Source organism: Symphalangus syndactylus, chromosome 20, assembly GCF_028878055.3.
Source record: "Symphalangus syndactylus isolate Jambi chromosome 20, NHGRI_mSymSyn1-v2.1_pri, whole genome shotgun sequence".
NCBI lineage: Eukaryota > Metazoa > Chordata > Mammalia > Primates > Hylobatidae > Symphalangus > Symphalangus syndactylus.
In genome coordinates this window covers 38179767-38199603 of record NC_072442.2, presented here as the reverse complement: position 1 = coordinate 38199603, position 19837 = coordinate 38179767, and positions in this window count along the sequence as shown.

Sequence of the window (19837 nt, the reverse complement as noted above, 5' to 3'; positions counted from 1 at the left end):
ACTCTCTCAGCAAATTAAAGGGACCCTCCCTGCCTGGACATGGGCCACCTGATCCGAACAGCTCTGGCTCTGTTGGGCTGAACTGCTCTCCTGCACATAGCTGGGCCACCACCCTTCAGGCCCTCCCTTACTAGTCTGAGAGCCCAGAGGCCTCATCTGCCCTCCTCAAGCAGAAGACCCTCCTCTGTGCCAACCCCCAGAGCTGAGGAAATTCCAACAACCCAAGCAGCTAGCTGAGAGGAACCATGAGTGGGCAAAGGTCCCAGGCCATTTAAGATGACTGTAGTTCAAAGGAGAGATCATGGAGCAGGGACCTGAGGAAGGCTGGACCATGCATGGGTCGCCCGTGAAGGACAATACCCCCAGGCCATCGCACCCTGGACTGTCCCCAGGGACCTGTGTCAGGAGCTGTCACTTCAGGGACTTTTAGATGATACCCATGACAGTGCTGTAGAGATGCTTTTCATGTTGCATGTTAACAGTTGTGGGTCCAATGGGGTGGGTTTCCTGCCCGGGAGTTCTGCTCTGACACTTGAGGGTATGGTTGACAGCCTCCTTCCAGCCCCTAGGGTGAGGTCTTACTCACTCTGGGTAGGTGACCACGCATCTCAGCTCAGTCTGCTGCTAATTAAATGCTCAGCTGTTACATGGAGATAGAATTAAATCAGGAGTTTGAGGAAGCTGATCATTATCATAACAATTATGTTCTATTTGGTGCCTACAATGACCCAGGCATTTTACATCGCTTTTTATTTTTTTAGTGTTTATAATTGCCTCCCAGGTAAATACTCTTCCCTGGTTTACTGAAGAAGAAGTGAAGTTCAAAGAAATTCAGTAACTTAACCAAGAAAAAATCAGTAGCAGATTATGGGCTTGGGCTCATGTTTTTCATTTCTCTATGTTCTTAAAACTTTTGAAAGACTTATATAATATTTTTTACATTTAAATGAAATTATAACAAGGATAACTTTACCCTAATATGACAGCAAAAGCAAATTGCTTGGAAAACCTGGAAAAAACAAAACAAAGTTCTATGCGGGTTGTCACTTCTAAGATGTTGACTGCATCCCTGAGATGAGCTGTTAGTGATCATCAAATCGAAGATCACTTTCCCTGGAATCACCTGAGAGGAAATGAACAAATTAACAAAAAAGAAAAATAAGAAAGCCCAAAGACTGGAAAACAGTTGTGCAGTTTCTTACAAAACTCAACATACCCTTACCATATGCTCCAGCAATTCCACTCCTCAGCATTTATCCCAGAGAAATGAAAACTTCTGTTCACAAAAAAGCTTGTACACAAATGTTCATAGTGGCTCTATTTATAAGAGCTCCAAATTAGGAAAAACCCAAACGCCCTTCAATGAGTGAATGGATGAACAAACTGTGGTTCATCTACACCATGGAATACCACTCCCAATAAAAAGGAACAGGTTCAGCAGGTGAGGTGGCTCACGCCTGTAATCCCAGCACTTTGGAAGGCCGAGGTGGGCAGATCACTTGAGGTCAGGAGTTTGAGAACAGCCTGGCCAACATGGCAAAACCTTGTCTCTACTAAAAATACAAAAGTTAGTCGGGTGTGGTGGCGAGCACCTGTAATCCCAGCTACTCAACAGGCTGAGGCAGGAGAATCACTTGAGCTGGGGAGGTGGAGGTTGCAGTGAGCGGAAATCGCATGACTGCACTTCAGCCTGGGCACCAGAGTGAGACGCTGTCTCAAAACAAACAAACAACAACAAAAAAACCAAACAAACAACAACAAAAAACCACACACACACACACACACACCAGAACGGGTTACTGTGACACACACAACTCAATGAATCACCAGGACATTACAATGAGTGGAAAAAAGCTAATCCTCAAGGTCACCAAAGCTAGAGCTCTAGGAAAAGGTCCCTAAAATACCTCACATAAGACGGTGTCAGGATGGGGGTAGTTTTGAAGGGAGAGCCTGGGGGATTCCTTTATCTGACCCAACAAGAGACTTTTTTCTCTCTCTGCCTTATCTGGGGAGAGGCTGATTTCTCCAGGATGAAGACTCACTGGGCTGGTCTATACCATACCACCATATAAGCGTACCTGAAAAGCTTCTTTCTTTTTTTTCTTTTTCTTTTTTTTTTTGAAATGGAGTCTCACTTTGTTGCCCAGGCTGGAGTACAGTGGTGCAATCTCATCTCACTGCAACCTCCACCTCCCGGGTTCAAGCAATTCTCCTGCCTCAGCATCCCTAGTAGCTGGGACCACAGGTGCTCACCTCCACACCTGGCTAATTTTTGTACTTTTAGTAGAGACAGGGTTTCGCCATGCTGGCCAGACTCCACCTTGGCCTCCCAAAGTGCTGAGATTACAGGCATGAGCCACCATGCCTGGCTTTTTTTTTCTTTTTCTTTCTTTCTTTTTTTTTTTTTTTTTTTTTTGAGAGAGAATCTTACAATGATACCCAGGCCAGTCTTAAACTCCTGGGCTCAAGCGACCTTCCTGCCCAGCCTCCTGAGTACTTGGGATTACAGCCATGTACTATGGTACCTGGCTTTGAAACCTTTATTCTTCCTCAACCCCTCTCTCCCACCGCCTCTCCAGCAAACCAACAGACCATCATCCCTGCAACCGCTTTAAGCCTCCTTATCAATCCCCTGTCTCTGGAAGGATGGTCTTTCTCCTGTCCCAGCTTTTAGGGGCAGATCATTTTCAGCTCATATCATTCCCCAGTTTCAGGTATGCAAATACAGGACAGACACTGAAGCCAAGATTTTCTGACACCTGCCTTCTGTGAACATCACTTCATTCCCTGTGGCTTTTCCCAGCCCCTCATTCAATAGAAAAACCGTCGTTGTCTTGTAAGAAAATGTCATGGAATGGTAAGCTGACCTGAACTTGGCCATGAGTACCCTTCCTGACCCATGAGGTAGGGTCCTTATAGGCCACACCCTTGCCATCCCCAACTGTGCAGACCCCATGAAAACAGGTGAATCTCTTCCATGTCCTCTTCACATCCCATTCAGTATGCCCCAAATCACATCTCTCCTTGTCTCAAGTAGCAACTCCCATCCTACTGCACTTGGCTCCCATTTTCCCAACACATCTTTCTTCCATCTCATACAGACACCCCTTCCCACAGAGGCAGGTAGAACCTCCATTCTAAGACGTAAAAAATTTTTCCTTCCCCAGCGTGTACACACAATGGTCTTCTGCTGTCCCTGTAACTTATCTGGCGTGTACTTCTCTTTGAACACACTTCTTTCCTCACGGTCCTCTCTGAATGAGGTTTTCATCTTCCCCAGCCCTTCATACCACAGGGACAGTGGGGGAGGTTTGGGGTTATTCTGGCTCTTATTTTCACTTCTAACAACTCCTCAGGAAACTGTGACCCAGTATCAGTCTCTATTGTTTCTTTTTTTCTTTTCTTTTCTTTTTTTTTTTTTTTTTTTTAGAAATGGAATCTTGGCCAGGCGCAGCGGCTCACGCCTGTTATCCCAGCACTTTGGGAGGCCAAGACGGATAGATCACTTGAGGTCAGGAATTTGAGACCACCCTGGCCAACATGGTGAAACCCCATCTCTATGAAAAATATTTAAAAAATAGCTGGGCATGGTGGCACGCGCCTGTAATCCCAGCTACTCGGGAGGCTGAGACAGGAGAATCGCTTGAACCCAGGAGGCGGAAATTGCAGTGAGGCAAGATCATGCCACTGCATTCCAGCCTGGGCAATAGAGCGAGAGTCTATCTCAAAAAAAAAAAAAGAGAGACAATGTCTTGCTAAGACGCCCAGGCTGGCCTCTAACTCCTGGGCTCAAGCAATTGGCCCTCCTCAGCCTCCTGGGGCAGCTGAGACTACAGATGTGTGCCACCATGCCCAGTGTCTATATTAATGAGATGTAAGGTCAGAGGAAGATCTGCCCATAGACAAGAGATACCTTTCCTTCTCTGTAGGTCCATCTTACACCACCAATTTGCATCTGTCACTAAAAACAGATGAGCTATGGCATTAGAAAGGGGTTCCAGAGTAGTCGTAACTCTTCAAAAGCCCATTTCACCAGCATCAGCCTTACCAGCAAGTAGCTGATAGTGAAGATCAACCAGAATTTCCTCTAATTCCTATATATTGTGACATTTTCTTGGTAAAGGTGTGTGTGAGTGTGTGTGTGTGTGTGTGTCTTCCATAAAGCAGGGAGGTTGATTTTGCCACACACCACGGTCTGATGTGAATTCGACCCATCAGGAGCTCCTCTCTGGTTGTGTATGATTTGTGGGTGTCACTCTCCATCATTTCAGTACTGAGACATATTTTCATTTGTTTTTATTTTTATTTTTGATCACTTTAGGAATACAGGGGTTTAGACATCCCTGAATTACGCTAGCAGCTTTCTTAGAATTCCTACCTGAATTACGCTAGCAGCTTTCTTAGAATTCCTACCTTTCGGCCAGTGGATCACTAATCAGAGCAGACTACAGATGTCCCTTAAACTGTGCTAGGTTTATAAAGACCCTTATAAGGTATAGCTCACATCCCATCAGGAAAGTCATGACTGGTAGAGGAACCATGTGACCTACTTGTCTGGAAGAGGGTAGAAGAAATGAGACAGAGGCTTCTCTCATCTTTGCTGTTGCAGAAGATCAGGCCCAGCACACAGAAGTGGAGCATCAACACCCTGTCCCAGATGTCCAACAACACCGTTCTCTTCCCATATCCCATGGAGGCTCCATGGGACTGAGGAGAATCTGTTTTGGAGAATAAACGCTGAGTCAAGACCTCTTTGAGGACAGTCAGCTCCAGGAGAGACAATATAGTCCTGGCCATAATTGAAGTTTTTACTGAAACTTTCTCTAGGAAGTCCCAAGTTCACAGGCAAAGATTTTAGATAGGGTCCTAGCAAGTACAACAGCTAGGAATCCAAAGCACTGTAGACCCCAGGTCAGCACTTTCCGCTGTCCATGGTGCTGGTGGCTGCAAGAGTTTTGGAGCAGAGGAGACTGATAGGGAGCTAATTATGACATATGACCTAGTGATCAATAATTTGAGAAGGTTACCCATTAGGATCATGTGAAATCACTCCATGAGGAGGCCTGCCATCTGGACCTCAGCTAGACTGCTGCACTAGCCTTTCGAATCTCCCACTGGGATATAGGGTTCTGGGAATCATATTTTAGAGTGAGCTTGAAAAAACAAAAAACAGACAAACAAAAAAGTGAGATTGATAGGCAGTGACCTAATTGTACATTGAGGAAAAGTGAAAGTTACAACAAACTTCAAAGAACAGGAGTTATATACATTTTACTTTCTGATCATAATGCAATTATGTTAAAATTTAATATTTGAAAATGAAAACAGATCTAAATAATTCACAGGGCCATGTATGGTGGCTCACACCTGTAATCCCAACACTTGGGAGGCCAAGGTGGGAGGATGGCTTGAGGCCAGGAGTTCAAGACCAGCCTGGGCAACAAAGTGAGACCCTGTCTCTACAAAAAAATTTAAAAATTGGCTGGGTGTGGTGGCATAATGCTGTAGTCCCAGCTACTGAGGAGGCTGAGGTGGGAGGATCCCTTGAGCCCAGGAGTTTGAGATTGCAGTGAGCTATGATCACATCATTGCATTCCAGTCTAGGTGACAGAGACACTAAATAATAATAATAATAATAATAATAATAATAATGCATAGGTCAAAGAAGAAAGCACGGTGAAAATTTTAAAGTACTTAGAACCTAATTAAATGATAAAATGGTATAAAAGTTATTCATCCTTTTAACAGATTAACAGAGAAAAACCATATGATCAACTCAATAGATGCAGAAAGAAATTTTTAAGTTCAATGTTAATTTGTGATTTAAAAAACAAGCCTTAGAAGATTAAGAATAAAAGAGAACTTTCTTAACTTGAGAAAATATGTCTACAAAAATCCTATAATAAATGCCATCCTACATGGGGAAATGTAAGCATTCCCTTTAGAATCCAAGGTTGATGAAGTTGTGGAAGGAGCTAGTGAAGCTAATTTGACATTTTGGCAAAAACCAGAAACCTAATCTCTATTTTAAAGCATATAATCCTGAATTTATCAATTTTGGAATGGAACAGTATGTTAAAACACCCTCAGAAATTTGTGCTATCTTTATGAAATATGTTACAGAAAAATGAAGGTATTAGCAAAGGTATCTTGCTTTGTTTTTGTTAAAATGTTTCTTTTTTGTTTTTTGTTTTTGTTTTTGTTTTAAGACGGAGTTTCACTCTTGTTGCCCAGGCTGAAGTGCAATGGTGGGATTTCAGCTAACTGCAACCTCTGCCTCCCAAGTTCAGGCGATTCTCCTGCCTCAGCCTCCCAAGCAGCTGGGATTACAGGTGCTCATCACCATGCCCAGCTAATTTTTTGTATTTTTAGTAGAGATGGGGGTTCATCATGTTGGCCAGGCTGGTCTCGAACTCCTGACCTCAGGTGATCCACCCACCTTGGCTTCCCAAAGTGGTGGGATTACAGGTGTGCGCTATTACTCCTGGCTAATTTTTGTATTTTTAGTAGAGACTGGGTTTCGCCATGTTGGGCAGGCTGGTCTCAAACTTCTGGCCTCATGTGATCTGCCTGCCTCAGCTTCCCAAAGTGCTGGGATTACAGGTGTGAGCCACCACACCCAGTCCCAAAATTAAGTGTATTTCTATAGACCAGCAATGAATTATCAGAAATTGAAAATTCTGGCTGGTCATAGTGGCTCACACCTGTAATCCTAGCACTTTGGTAGGCCGAGGCGGCCCGATTGCTTGAGTCCAGGGGTTTGAGACCAGCCTGGACAACATGGCGAAACCCTGTCTACAAAAAATACAAAAAACTAGCTGGGCATGGCACACACCTGTGGGAGGCTGAGGTGTGAGGATCACCTGAGTGAGGGAAGTCAAGGCTGCCATAAGGCTGCAGTGAGCCAAGAGCACACCACTGTACTTCAGCCTAAATGACAAGAGTGAGACCCTATGAAAGAAAGAAAGAAGAAAGGAAGGGATAGAGAGATGGAGGGAGGGAGGGAGGGAGAGAGGAAGGAAGGAAGGGAGGGAGGAAGGAAGGAAGGGAGGGAGGAAGGAAGGAAGGAGGAAGGAAGGAAGGAAGGAAGGAAGGAAGGAAGGAAGGAAGGAAGGAAGGAAGTTGAAAAATTTTAAAACACCATCTTTGTGCAGTGGCTCATGCCTGTAATCCCAGCACTTTGGGAGGCCAAGGCAGGCAGATCACCTGAAGCCTGGAGTTCAAGACCAGCCTGGCCAACATGGTGAAACCCCATCTCTACTAAAAATACAAAAATTAGCCAGATGTGGTGGCAGGTGCCTGTAGTCCCAGCTACTCAGGAGGCTGAGGCAGGAGAATTGCTTGAACCTGGGAGACAGAGGTTGCGCTAAGCCAAGTTTGCGCCACTGCCCTCCAGCCTGGGCGAAAGAGCAAGAGTCTGTCTCAAAATAAATAAATAAATACATAAATAATAAAACAATAAAACACCATCCCATCTTCAATGGCATTAAAATATGAAATACTTGGGGAAATGGAACAAAAGATGTTCTTGATCTACACACCACTGAAACCTATAAAACTTCCTGAAAAAAATTAAAGAAGACCTAAATAAACATAGAAATATGCCATGCGTATACATCAGAAGACTCAATATTGTTACCGCGCTAATTCTCTTCAAATTGAACTAGAAATTCAACGTGATCCTAGCCAAAATCCCAGCAGGCATATTTTTTGGTAGAAAAAATCACATGCCAATTCTAAAAGTTATATAGAAATTCAAAGTACTCTAAACTAGCCAAAACAATTTTGAAAAAGAAACATGAAGTTGGATGAATTACACTACGTGGTTAGACATTATACATAAAATTGCAATAATCAAGACTGTGTGATAGTGGCATAATATAAACAAATAAATCAATGGAACAGATTGGAGAATCCAGACATAGATCAACTCCCCAAAGGTATAAAGGCAATTCTGAGGGGGGAAAGGATAGTTTTTCAATCAAAAATGCTAAAAAGTGTGGGTATCTGCATGCAAGAAACGAAAGAAAGAAAAGAAAAAACACATTCAAAAATTTCCTCAAATGGATCATAGACATACATGTAAAACTACAAACCTGGAAGAAAATCTTTGTGGTCTTAGGCTAGCCAAAGATTTATTAGACACAACACCAAAATCTTGATTTGTAAAATTAAAAAATGAATAAATCGGGCTTCATCAAAATGGACAGAAGACTTGAACAAACACTTCACCAAAAAAGACATACTATTCAGATGGCAGTTAGCACATGAAAAGATGCTCAACAATATTTGTCTATTCTATCTTATTAAATCTCATTTTACTCAGTATCTTCTGTATCCTAACTCCTTCTACAAACGAAGATGCTACTTACTGTCTTTGTACTACGACAGGTGAGTTTTATTTTCTTATTTTTGTATTTGAAAACTTTTCTACAACAAACATGCATTAATTTTGTCAGCAGCAAAAAGATTTTTTGTTAAACAAAAAAAATAAAGAGAAATTGACGACCTGTATCACAACCTCCATCACTCATCCAGCGGGATAGGGGTCCTGCATTACTTGTACTTTCAACCACGTCCCCCACTCTAAAATTCTGCGCCTCCCTCAAGCCAGTTTCTCCTCTGCTTCCTCCTCGCAGCAGCCGCGGGCGCGTCCTTGTTCCGTCCGGGCATCTTCAACGCGTCCCTCCCTCTGGACGCTGCCGAGGAAATATTGAAGTGGTAGAGGGTGTGGGGAGGCCGTCCAAGAGTGGAGGTGTCCCGGGCCTGCTTTCTCCAGGAGGAGGAGTGCTGGCTGGGGTCTATCTCCCCGCTCCAGCAGTGCTGGGGAGGGACCCCGCACGTGTGCCCGGAGCGCGGACGCGGTGATGCGGCTGCCCCTCGCCGCTGCCCCAGGCTCGCTGCGCCCTCCCTCCCCGGTCGCCTCTGCATTTCTCCCGCCAGCAGGAGACCGAGTCTGAGCGCAGCCGTCGACCCTGCGCCTTCCCTGTGCACTTAAAGACCGCCAGCTCTGGGAGAGCCCGGGGACCCACGCCGCTCCGGCCACAGGCGACCGAGGCCAAGGCGCTCCGGGTCTCTCCAGTTCTGGCGTCTTCTGGTCCTCGGGCTCCGCTCCGCGGCCACTCGGTCCGCTGCACCCGAGCGCGCCGATCTCTGCCTCCGCTGCTCCTGCGAAGCTGGTGTCCACACCCGCCGGCCTGCAGGCACCTCGGGGCCCACGTGTCCCCCGGCCACATCCCACCTTGGGGCCACCTGTGTCCATCCCAGAGCGTGCACGGAAGGTGAGGCCTGGGGGCAGGTGACTATTTTTGCCCCCTCAACCTGCATCTTTGCTATCCTGGGACTTACTGCTCTTCAGAACTTTCTGGCCCCTGGTAGAAGGAGCTGTCTCTCCTGTGTCTGAGATGGGTGGGGCGGGAACTCCCTACAGCCCCGGGCTTCTTAAGTGGAGAAGGGGTGGGAAAGTCAGGAGTTGGACTTTCTGGATTGGTCCTGTAATTTTTTTGTCTTTTCTCTCCCATTTCCATTCTATTTGTTTCATTTGCTTTCTGAGAGATTTAATTTTATCTTCCAACTCCTATTGAAATTTTAATTTCTGCTATCCTGTTTTCAATTTCCAAGAGAATATTTTTATTCTCTGAATATTCTTTTTTAAAAATAACATTCTATCTTGTTTCTTGAATGCCATATTTGACCTAATCTCTTTGATCTAATCTCAGCGTTGGTGAGATTTCCTTTTCCCTGGGTGTCTCTGTTTCCTCCAAGTTGCTCTTTTCACTGTGTTTATTTTGGGTCCCATTTTTCACATTATAAGGTTTCTTTAGATGTTTCAGATTTTCAGTCAATTTTACCTTCTCTGAAGAAATCTCTTCTGAAGTCTTCTAGCCTGCTCCCATTTGAAATGTCACAAGCCACACTTGGTGATCGGCTGTCATTCTGGGAATGCCTTGTCTGCCCTTGTTTGAGAACAAGGCACTAAACACTTACAGGGCTGGCTGAGTTCATGGCTGGGCTTACCCACAATGGGGTCACTGTAGTGATCTGACTGGAACTTTTAGGGGGAACCCTTCAGAGTCTTTCCCTCATGAGCTGGTCTGATTCTGTAAGAAGGACTCTTAAACCCCTCACATATGGGGTTTAATAATGTGGACAGGGTCTGGGTGCTGAGTGGAAGAAGAGGTTTGGGAAGGGTGGTCTCGAATTTTAACTCGTAAAGATTCCCTCTCCCCCTGTTTCCTGAATGGTAGCCCCAACCCTCGGCTGCATCTGGCATCTCGCAGCTTAGAGACTGTTTATTTTAACCTCTCCAGAATAAACCTTCATCTTTTGGGAATTGGAAGGGGAAGTTGCCCAGCTGTGTTGAGTGTGGAAGAGAATCTGAGAATGTACCTGTTTCTTAAATAGGCTTTTAAACAATCTTTTTTTTTCTTTTAACCCTACCTTCTTCTCCACTTCCAGAAGTACCTGGTACCTCGTATACCAGGATCTTTAGGGAGTTACGTGCAAAGCAGAGTTCTGACTGTGCCTTCTCCACTGCTCGTGTCAGAGTCAGTTATTTTAGGTTTGTTATCACTCACTGTTTGTTTCCAGCTTCCACAGCAGCCTCCTATTTCAATCACTGTGTTTGCCTTTGTCTTTATTTTTTTTTTTTTTGACAGAGTCTCTGTCACCCAGGCTGGAGTGCAGTGGTGTGATCTCTGCTTACTGCAACCTCCGCCTCCTGGGTTCAAGCAGTTCTCCTGTCTCAGCCTCCCAAGTAGCTGCCATTACAGGCGACATCACCACGCCCAGCTAATTTTTGTATTTTTAGTAGAGATGGGGTTTCACCATGTTTGCCAGGCTGGTCTTGAACTCCTGACCTCAAGTGATACACCTGCCTCAGCCTCCCGAAGTGCTGGGATTACAGGTGTGAGCCACCGCACCTGGCCTCCTTTTCCTTTTAAGGTCTACAAAGATCTTGTTAAAAGAACCGTTTGAATGTGATAACCAGACAGAACCTTGGCTCTACCCAAAGAAATGAAGAGTGGTAAAAATGGCTGATATTAAAGATAAAATTTATATCTTTTACATTTTGTATTTGTCTAAAGGATAATTTACTATAAAAATTAACTCCAAATGGATCATACACTTAAATGTAAAACTATAAAACTTCTAGAAAAAAACGTATAACATATTTTTTACTTTCAGTTAGGCAAAAAATTTTTGAATACCACACCAAAGGCATGAGACATAAGATAAACTATTGATAAAATTGGACGTCATCAAAATTAAAAATTTCTGCCCTCCAAATGACATTGTTAAGAGAATAAAAAGACAAGCCACAAGCTGGGAGGAAGTATTTGCAAAACATGTATCTGATAAAGAACTTGGACCCAGAATATATAAAGAATGCTTAAAACTCAGTAATAAGAAACAAACAATCCAATAATAAAGGGACAAAAGATTTGAACAGGTGGTTCAGCAAAGATACATTAATGATAAGCACATGAAAAGATGCTAAGATCATTAGTCTTTAGGGAAATGCATATTAAAACCACAATGAGATACTACTATACATCTATTAGAATGAGTAAAAACAAACACACAAACACTCTAAAACCCTGACAATAACAAGTAATGATGAAGATGTGGAGCAATTGGAGCTCTCATGTGTTCTTAGTGGGAATGCAAAATGGTACAGCCACTTTAGGAAACTGTTTGGCAGTCTCTAATAAAATTAAACATACACTTAACAACTTTTACAAAGTTAAATATACACCTAACATAAGACCCAGCAATTTCACTCCTTGATATTTATCCAAGTAAAAGAAAACAGGTTCACTCAAAAATTGGTACATGGGACCTGGCTTGGTGGCTCACACTTGTAATCCCAACACTTTAGGTGGCTGCGGCGGGCAGATCACTTGAGCTCAGGAGCTTGAGACCAGCCTGGGCAACGTGGCAAAACCCCAACTCTACAAAAAATACGAAAATTAACTAGGCATGGTGGCTCACGCCTGTGGTCCCATCTACTTGGGAGGCTGAGGTGGGAGGATTGCTTGGGCCTGCGAGGTAGAGTTTGCAGTAAGCTGAGATTTGCACCACTGCACTCCAGCTTGGGTGACAGAGGGAGAAAAAAAAATTGGCACATGGATGTCTATAGTGGCTTTTTTCATAACTGCCAAGAACTGGAAATAATCCAAGTGTCCCTCATCTGGTGAAGGGATACACAAACTGTGATACAACCATACAATGGAAAACTATTCCACAATAAAAAGAAATGAACCATTGATACACACAACGATTTAGATCTCAAATGCAGTATGATAACTGACCAAAGCCAGACTCAAAAGGCTATATATTGTGTTATTCAATTTATGTAACATTCTGGAATAGTGAAAACTTTAGAGACATAAAACAGATCAGTGGGTGTCAGCAACTGGAGGTGGGGAAGGGAGCTGACAACAAAAGGGCACAAGAGAATTTGGGGGTGATTGTGGATTACAATTGTGTGCATTTGTCAGAAATAATAGAATTGTCTTCTAAAAAGGAAGAATTTTGCTGTATGATCATTGTACTCTAAATAATGCTAAAGTTAATCCATTTGATCTTATTTAGTTGTGTTTGGCCAGGAGACAAAAGTACATGCATGTGTTCCATCTGTAGTTTTTACATGAACACCATTCTGTATACATGTTTAAAGTAGCTTTAGAATTTCCATTGTGTTGTTTATTTATTCGCTTATTCCCATATGGGATATTAAGGTTTTTGCTATTAAAACCAATGCTAGGCTGGGTGTGGTGACTCATGCCTGTAATCCCAGCACTTTGGGAGGCTGAGGCGGGCAGATCACCTGAGGTCAAGAGTTCGAGACCACCCTGGCCAAGATAGTGAAACCCCATCTCTACTAAAAATACAAAAATTAGCCGGGTGTGGTGGTGAGTGCCTGTAGTCCCAGCTACTTGGGAGCCTGAGGCAGGGAGAATCGCTTGAACCTGGGAGGAGGAGGTTGCAGTGAGCTGAGATTGTGCCATTACACTCCAGCCTGGGCGAGAGAGCAAGACTCCATCTCAAAACAACAGCAACGCTTTCTTTCTTTCTTTCTTTCTTTCTTTCTTTCTTTCTTTCTTTCTTTCTTTCTTTCTTTCTTTCTTTCTTTCCCTTCCTCCCTTCCTCCCTTCCTCCCTTCCTCCCTTCCTCCCTTCCTCCCTTCCTCCCTTCCTCCCTTCCTCCCTTCCTCCCTTTCTCTCTTTCTCTCTTTCTTTCTTTCTTTCCTTTCCCTCTCTGGCGCAGGCTACAATCTACTCGGCTTGCTGCTGCCCGCGCCGCCGACTGCCTGGGACTGCCGGCGCGCTCCACCGCTGCCTGCCTTTTCTCCTTTCGCTGCAGGCACGCGTTCACCATCTTGGCCACGCTGGTCGCCAGCTCCTGACGCCGAGTGCTCTGCCCGCCTCAGCCTCCCGAGGTACTGGGACTACAGACGGAGTCTCGCTCACCCAGTGCTCGGTGTTGCCCGGGCTGGAGTGCGGTGGCGTGGTCTGGCCTCGCGGCAGCCTCTACCCGCCGGCCGCCTGCCTTGGCCTGCCAGGGTGCTGGGATTGCAGCCCCTGCCCGGCCGCCGCCCCATCTGGAAGGTGGGCAGCGCCTCTGCCCGGCCGCCCCGTCTGGGAAGTGAGGAGCGCCTCTGCCCGGCCGCCCCGTCTGGGAAGTGAGGAGCGCCTCTGCCCGGCCACCCACCGTCTGGGAAGTGAGGAGCGCCTCTGCCCGGCCGCCCCGTCTGGGAAGTGAGGAGCGCCTCTGCCCGGCCACCCATCGTCTGGGAAGTGAGGAGCGCCTCTGCCCGGCCACCCATCGTCTGGGAAGTGAGGAGCGCCTCTGCCCGACCACCCTGTCTGGGAAGTGAGGAGCGCCTCTGCCCGGCCACCCACCGTCTGGGAAGTGAGGAGCGCCTCTGCCCGGCCACCCACCGTCTGGGAAGTGAGGAGCGCCTCTGCCCGGCCACCCACCGTCTGGGAAGTGAGGAGCGCCTCTGCCCGGCCACCCACTGTCTGGGAAGTGAGGAGCGCCTCTGCCCGGCCACCCACTGTCTGGGAAGTGAGGAGCGCCTCTGCCCGGCCGCCCCGTCTGGGAAGTGAGGAGCGCCTCTGCCCGGCCACCCATCGTCTGGGGAGTGAGGAGCGCCTCTGCCCGGCCACCCTGTCTGGGAAGTGAGGAGCGCCTCTGCCCAGCCGCCCCGTCTGGGAAGCGAGGAGCGCCTCTGCCCGGCCACCCATCGTCTGGGAAGTGAGGAGCACCTCTGCCCGGCCTCCCATCGTCTGGGAGGTGAGGAGCGCCTCTGCCCGGCCGCCCCGTCCGGGAGGAAGTGAGGAGCGCCTCTGCCCGGCCGCCCCGTCCGGGAAGAAGTGAGGAGCGCCTCTGCCCGGCCGCCCCGTCCGGGAAGAAGTGAGGAGCGCCTCTGCCCGGCCGCCCCATCCGGGAAGAAGTGAGGAGCGCCTCTGCCCGGCCACCCATCGTCTGGGAAGTGAGGAGCGCCTCTGCCCGGCCACCCACCGTCTGGGAAGTGAGGAGCGCCTCTGCCCGGCCGCCTCGTCTGGGAAGTGAGCAGCGCCTCTGCCTGGCCGCCCCGTCCGGGAAGAAGTGAGGAGCGCCTCTGCCTGGCCGCCCCGTCCGGGAAGAAGTGAGGAGTGCCTCTGCCCAGGCGCCCCGTCCGGGAAGAAGTGAGGAGCGCCTCTGCCCGGCCGCCCCGTCTGGGAAGTGAGGAGCGCCTCTGCCCGGCTGCCCCGTCCGGGAAGAAGTGAGGAGCGCCTCTGCCCGGGCGCCCCGTCCGGGAAGAAGTGAGGAGCGCCTCTGCCCGGCCGCCCCGTCCGGGAAGAAGTGAGGAGCGCCTCTGCCCGGCCGCCCCATCCGGGAAGAAGTGAGGAGCGCCTCTGCCCGGCCACCCACCGTCTGGGAAGTGAGGAGCGCCTCTGCCCGGCCGCCCCGTCTGGGAAGTGAGGAGCGCCTCTGCCCGGCCACCCACTGTCTGGGAAGTGAGGAGCGCCTCTGCCCGGCCACCCACCGTCTGGGAAGTGAGGAGCGCCTCTGCCCGGCCACCCACCGTCTTGGAAGTGAGGAGCGCCTCTGCCCGGCCGCCCTGTCTGGGAAGTGAGGAGCGCCTCTGCCCGGCCACCCATCATCTGGGAAGTGAGGAGCACCTTTGCCCGGCCTCCCATCGTCTGGGAGGTGAGGAGCGCCTCTGCCCGGCCGCCCCGTCCGGGAGGAAGTGAGGAGCGCCTCTGCCCGGCCGCCCCGTCCGGGAAGAAGTGAGGAGCGCCTCTGCCCAGCCGCCCCGTCTGGGAAGAAATGAGGAGGGCCTCTGCCCGGGCGCCCCATCCGGGAAGAAGTGAGGAGCGCCTCTGCCCGGCCGCCCCATCCGGGAAGAAGTGAGGAGCGCCTCTGCCCGGCCACCCACCGTCTGGGAAGTGAGGAGCGCCTCTGCCTGGCCGCCCCGTCCGGGAAGAAGTGAGGAGCGCCTCTGCCCGGCCGCCCCGTCCGGGAAGAAGTGAGGAGCGCCTCTGCCCGGCCGCCCCGTCCGGGAAGAAGTGAGGAGCGCCTCTGCCCGGCCGCCCCGTCCGGGAAGAAGTGAGGAGCGCCTCTGCCCGGCCGCCCCGTCCGGGAAGAAGTGAGGAGCGCCTCTGCCCGGCCGCCCCGTCGGGAAGAAGTGAGGAGCGCCTCTGCCCGGCCGCCCCGTCCGGGAAGAAGTGAGGAGCGCCTCTGCCCGGCCGCCCCGTCTGGGAGGTGAGGAGCGCCTCTGCCCAGCCACCCATCGTCTGGGAGGTGAGGAGCGCCTCTGCCCGGCCACCCATTGTCTGGGAGGTGAGGAGCGCCTCTGCCCGGCTGCCCCATCTGGGAAGTGAGGAGTGCCTCTGCCCGGCCACCCATAGTCTGGGAGGTGAGGAGCGCCTCTGCCCGGCCGCCCATCGTCTGGGAAGTGAGGAGCGCCTCTGCCCGGCCACCCATCGTCTGGGAAGTGGGGAGCGCCTCTGCCCGACCACCCATCGTCTGGGAAGAAGTGAGGAGCGTCTCTGCCTGGCCGCCCCGTCTGGGAAGTGAGGAGCCCCTCTGCCCGGCTGCCCCGTGTCTGGGTAGAAGTGAGGAGCTCCTCTGCCTGGCCGCTCCGTTTGGGAGGTCTACCACGGAGGCCAGAAGCAATGTGGGGGCTGGACGTGGTGGCTCACGCCTGTGGTCCCGGCACTCTGGGGGGCGAGGCGGGTTGATCACTTCGGGCTAGGAGTTCGAGACCAGTCTGGCCAACTTGGCGAAACATGAAGAATACAACAGACAAACCAACCAACCAACTCAATGACAACAAAACAGGTCTACCCTGGAGTCATACTCTAATTTTTTCTATTTTCCTCCCTTTCTGATCCTTTATCCCACTTTCTTTTTCTTCCTCTTCCTTCTCCCTCTTCTTTGTCAAATAGAGGATTGAGTTATTATCACTGATCCATATAAAGTCCCTCTCTCATTTATTTTAACTCCCACCCCCATTTCTATTCCCCGACTTCCCATGTGCAACCTTCCTAATGTGTTTGATACCCATCTTTTTGTTTGTATGTATTTTTAGAAAATGTTTATTGTTTTTGTATGCAAAAAAAATTAATAAAAAAAAAACAACAGCAACAACAACAACAACAAACAATGCTACAATAAATACCTCCTTCTCATTTGTGCATTTATTATATGAGATACAGTTCTGAAATTGGGATTCTGTGTGGAAGGGCCCATTCTCTCCAAGGGCAGGTGAAAGCAGTGAGTGTGGCTTTAATCCCAAGGGGCCAGCAGGAGTGAGTGGAGCTGCCCGGCTGCAGCAGAGCCCCCCTATGCTTACCCACCCCTCCATCCAGGAGGAAATCGAGTCTCTTTCCTATTACCTGCCAACCTTACCCCAGGCTCAAAAGTTTTACTAATGGCTGACAGTCAGTACTTTGCTGCAATTAAACTGATGTTCATAAAGTTTTAATCATGCCTGAAAGAGTTTATGTGGTTTATAAAAATTTGCATCAGTATGACCACAGCAAGGAAAAAATTGAATGCACTAAATGGGAGGAAGCCATCAAAAGACAGCATTTATCATTGTCTTTGGTGGCAGGAATATAAGTGATTATTTTCTGCTCTCCGCATTTCTGCATTTTTATATGTATTAAGAGGGTCAGGGCCAGGTGCAGTGGTTCATGCCTGTAATCCCAGCACTTTGAGGGGTTCAGGCAGGTGGATCGCTTGAGCCTGGAAGTTTGAGACCAGCCTGGGCAACATGGCAAAACCTTGTCTCTCCAAAAAGTACAAAAATTAGCTGAGTGTGGTGGTGCATGCCTGTAGTCCCAGCTACTTGGGAGGCTGAAGTGGGAGGATCTCTTGAGCCCAGGAGGTTGAGGCTGCAGTGAGCAGAGATTGTGCTACTGCACTCCAGCCTGGGCAACAGAAAGGTTGATGGGTAGCTTTATAATGGAGGCTTCAAGATGTTACCAACTGAAGCCACAGGTCACTCTTGGTATCACTAAGAATGGGACAACCTGACATTCAGTGCCTTCTGGTGGCATGATGTGAAGTACTTAGTACTATCTCTGAAAGAAATGTTCTTACCCAAAAGAGAAGTTAAACTTGAATTGAATCAAGCCTTTAGATCTAACTTCCAGTTCTCAGGAAATACAGAGGATAAAGGAACAAGTTGAATGCCATCACAAAGCCATAAACAGGCTAATCTAGACTATGGGACATTCCATAGGACAACCGACCTGGTTTCTTCAACAAGCCAATAGTTTGAAGGAGGATGAGGAGAGGATAGATACTCTGGGTTAAAAGATATTTAAGAGACATCATCAAATACAATCTGCAGACCTTAACCAGATCCAGATTCAAACCAACTGACTATAAATAGATATGCTTGGAACACTTGGGAAAATTTGAAAATGGTTTAGATGTTAGAGAAAGCCAAAGAATGTTATTTTCTTAAGGCATGATACTGGCACTGTGGTTCCGAAGAAAATGTCCACATATTAGAGATGAATAGTGAAATATGTAGGGTTGAAAAGATGTGAGGTCTGGAGTTTAAAACAACAAAACAGAATGAACAGATTAGGCAAGTGGGGCAAATGTTTGAAGATTGCTCATTCTAGGAGATGGAAATATCAGGATTTATTATATGTTCCCTCTGTAATGTTATTTTATAATGTTTTCATAACAAAAATTTAAAAGAAATACAGTAGGTGGTTATGTTGTAAAGATTACAGATAGCAAACGGGTGTCTTCCAGGGATACCACCATACATGATGTAAAAAATGCTTATTCTCAAATAGCTGAGATAGAAGAGCTTAAACAGCCCTGGCAGTGAAAATAAAAGGGATATGAAAGAAACAATTTGGATCAAATAGTTTCATAAAACGAGAGAGTGACAAAGCTGTATTTCTAAATTAGTCTATAATGTACCATATTATTTTACAAAATGTCACTTTCAATATGAACGTGTACTAAAATTAACAATATAGGACTGTTGCGGTGGCTCACGCCTGTAATCCCAGCACTTTGGGAGGCTGAGGTGGGCAGACCACCTGAGGTCGGGAGTTTGAGACCAGCCTGACCAACATGGAGAAACCCCGTCTCTACCAAAAATACAAAATTAGCCGGGTGTGGTGACACACGCCTGTAATCCCACCTATGGGAGGCTGAGGCAGGAGAATTGCTTGAACCCGGGAGGCAGAGGTTGCCGTGAGCCAAGATCGCACCATTGCACTCCAGCCTGGGCAACAAGAGCAGAACTCCATCTCAAAACAAACACAGAAACAAAAACAAAAACAAAAACCAAAAAACAAAAAACAATCTAAATATTTTCAACGTAACAAGCCAAGGATGTGAGGACTAGAGAGCAATAGTTTTTATTTCTTTGGGTGGCCCAATTTTTCCAGTACCAGATAAACACATTCTAGGTTTAATTCTTTTTGAGATTCCCTTGAGGTATATTCTATATCTTTATTATCTTTTATTTTGCATTTTTGATGCATATAAAATAAGATTTGTGGCATATATTTGGGATATAAATTATAATATTAAATTCCTGCAAATCAAACACCCTAAGACCAAAATGGTACCAATAATTCTGCATCTATCTGTGTACTCCTTCCCTCTCCACATCCCTTGGTCTCCCCTAGGTCTCCCTGATAGTTTACTACTATCCTGAATTGTGAGTTTGTTATTTCTTTTTTCTTTTTTTTTTTTTTTTTGAGACGGAGTCTCGCTGTGTCGCCCAGGCTGGAGTGCAGTGGCGCGATCTCAGCTCACTGCAAGCTCCGCCTCCCAGGTTCACGCCATTCTCCTGCCTCAGCCTCCCGAGTAGCTGGGACTACAGGCGCCTGCCACCATGCCTGGCTAATTTTTTGTATTTTTAGTAGAGATGGGGTTTCACCGTGTTAGCCAGGATGGTCTTGATCTCCTGAACTCGTGATCCGCCCACCTCGGCCTCCCAGAGTGCTGGGATTACAGGCGTGAGCCACCGCGTCCAGCCTGAGTTTGTTATTTCTTTAAGAAATTCTTAATCTGGCCAGGCGCAGTGGCTCACACCTGTAATCTCAGCACTCTGGGAGGCCGAGGCAGGTGGATCACTTGAAGTCAAGAGTTTCAGAATTGGGAGGAGAAGAATCTGGACCCTCAGTTCTCCTTGAGACCAGAAGTCAAGAGGCCATGGGAGCCAATTTCATAATTAGCCTTAAATGGGTCCAACCAATCAGCACCCTGGACGGATCGGGGTCATTTCAAGTATTCTGCTACCTTCCCTTTCCCTGAGGTCAAAATAATTTCTCCTCCTTCCTGGCCTCAGGATTTT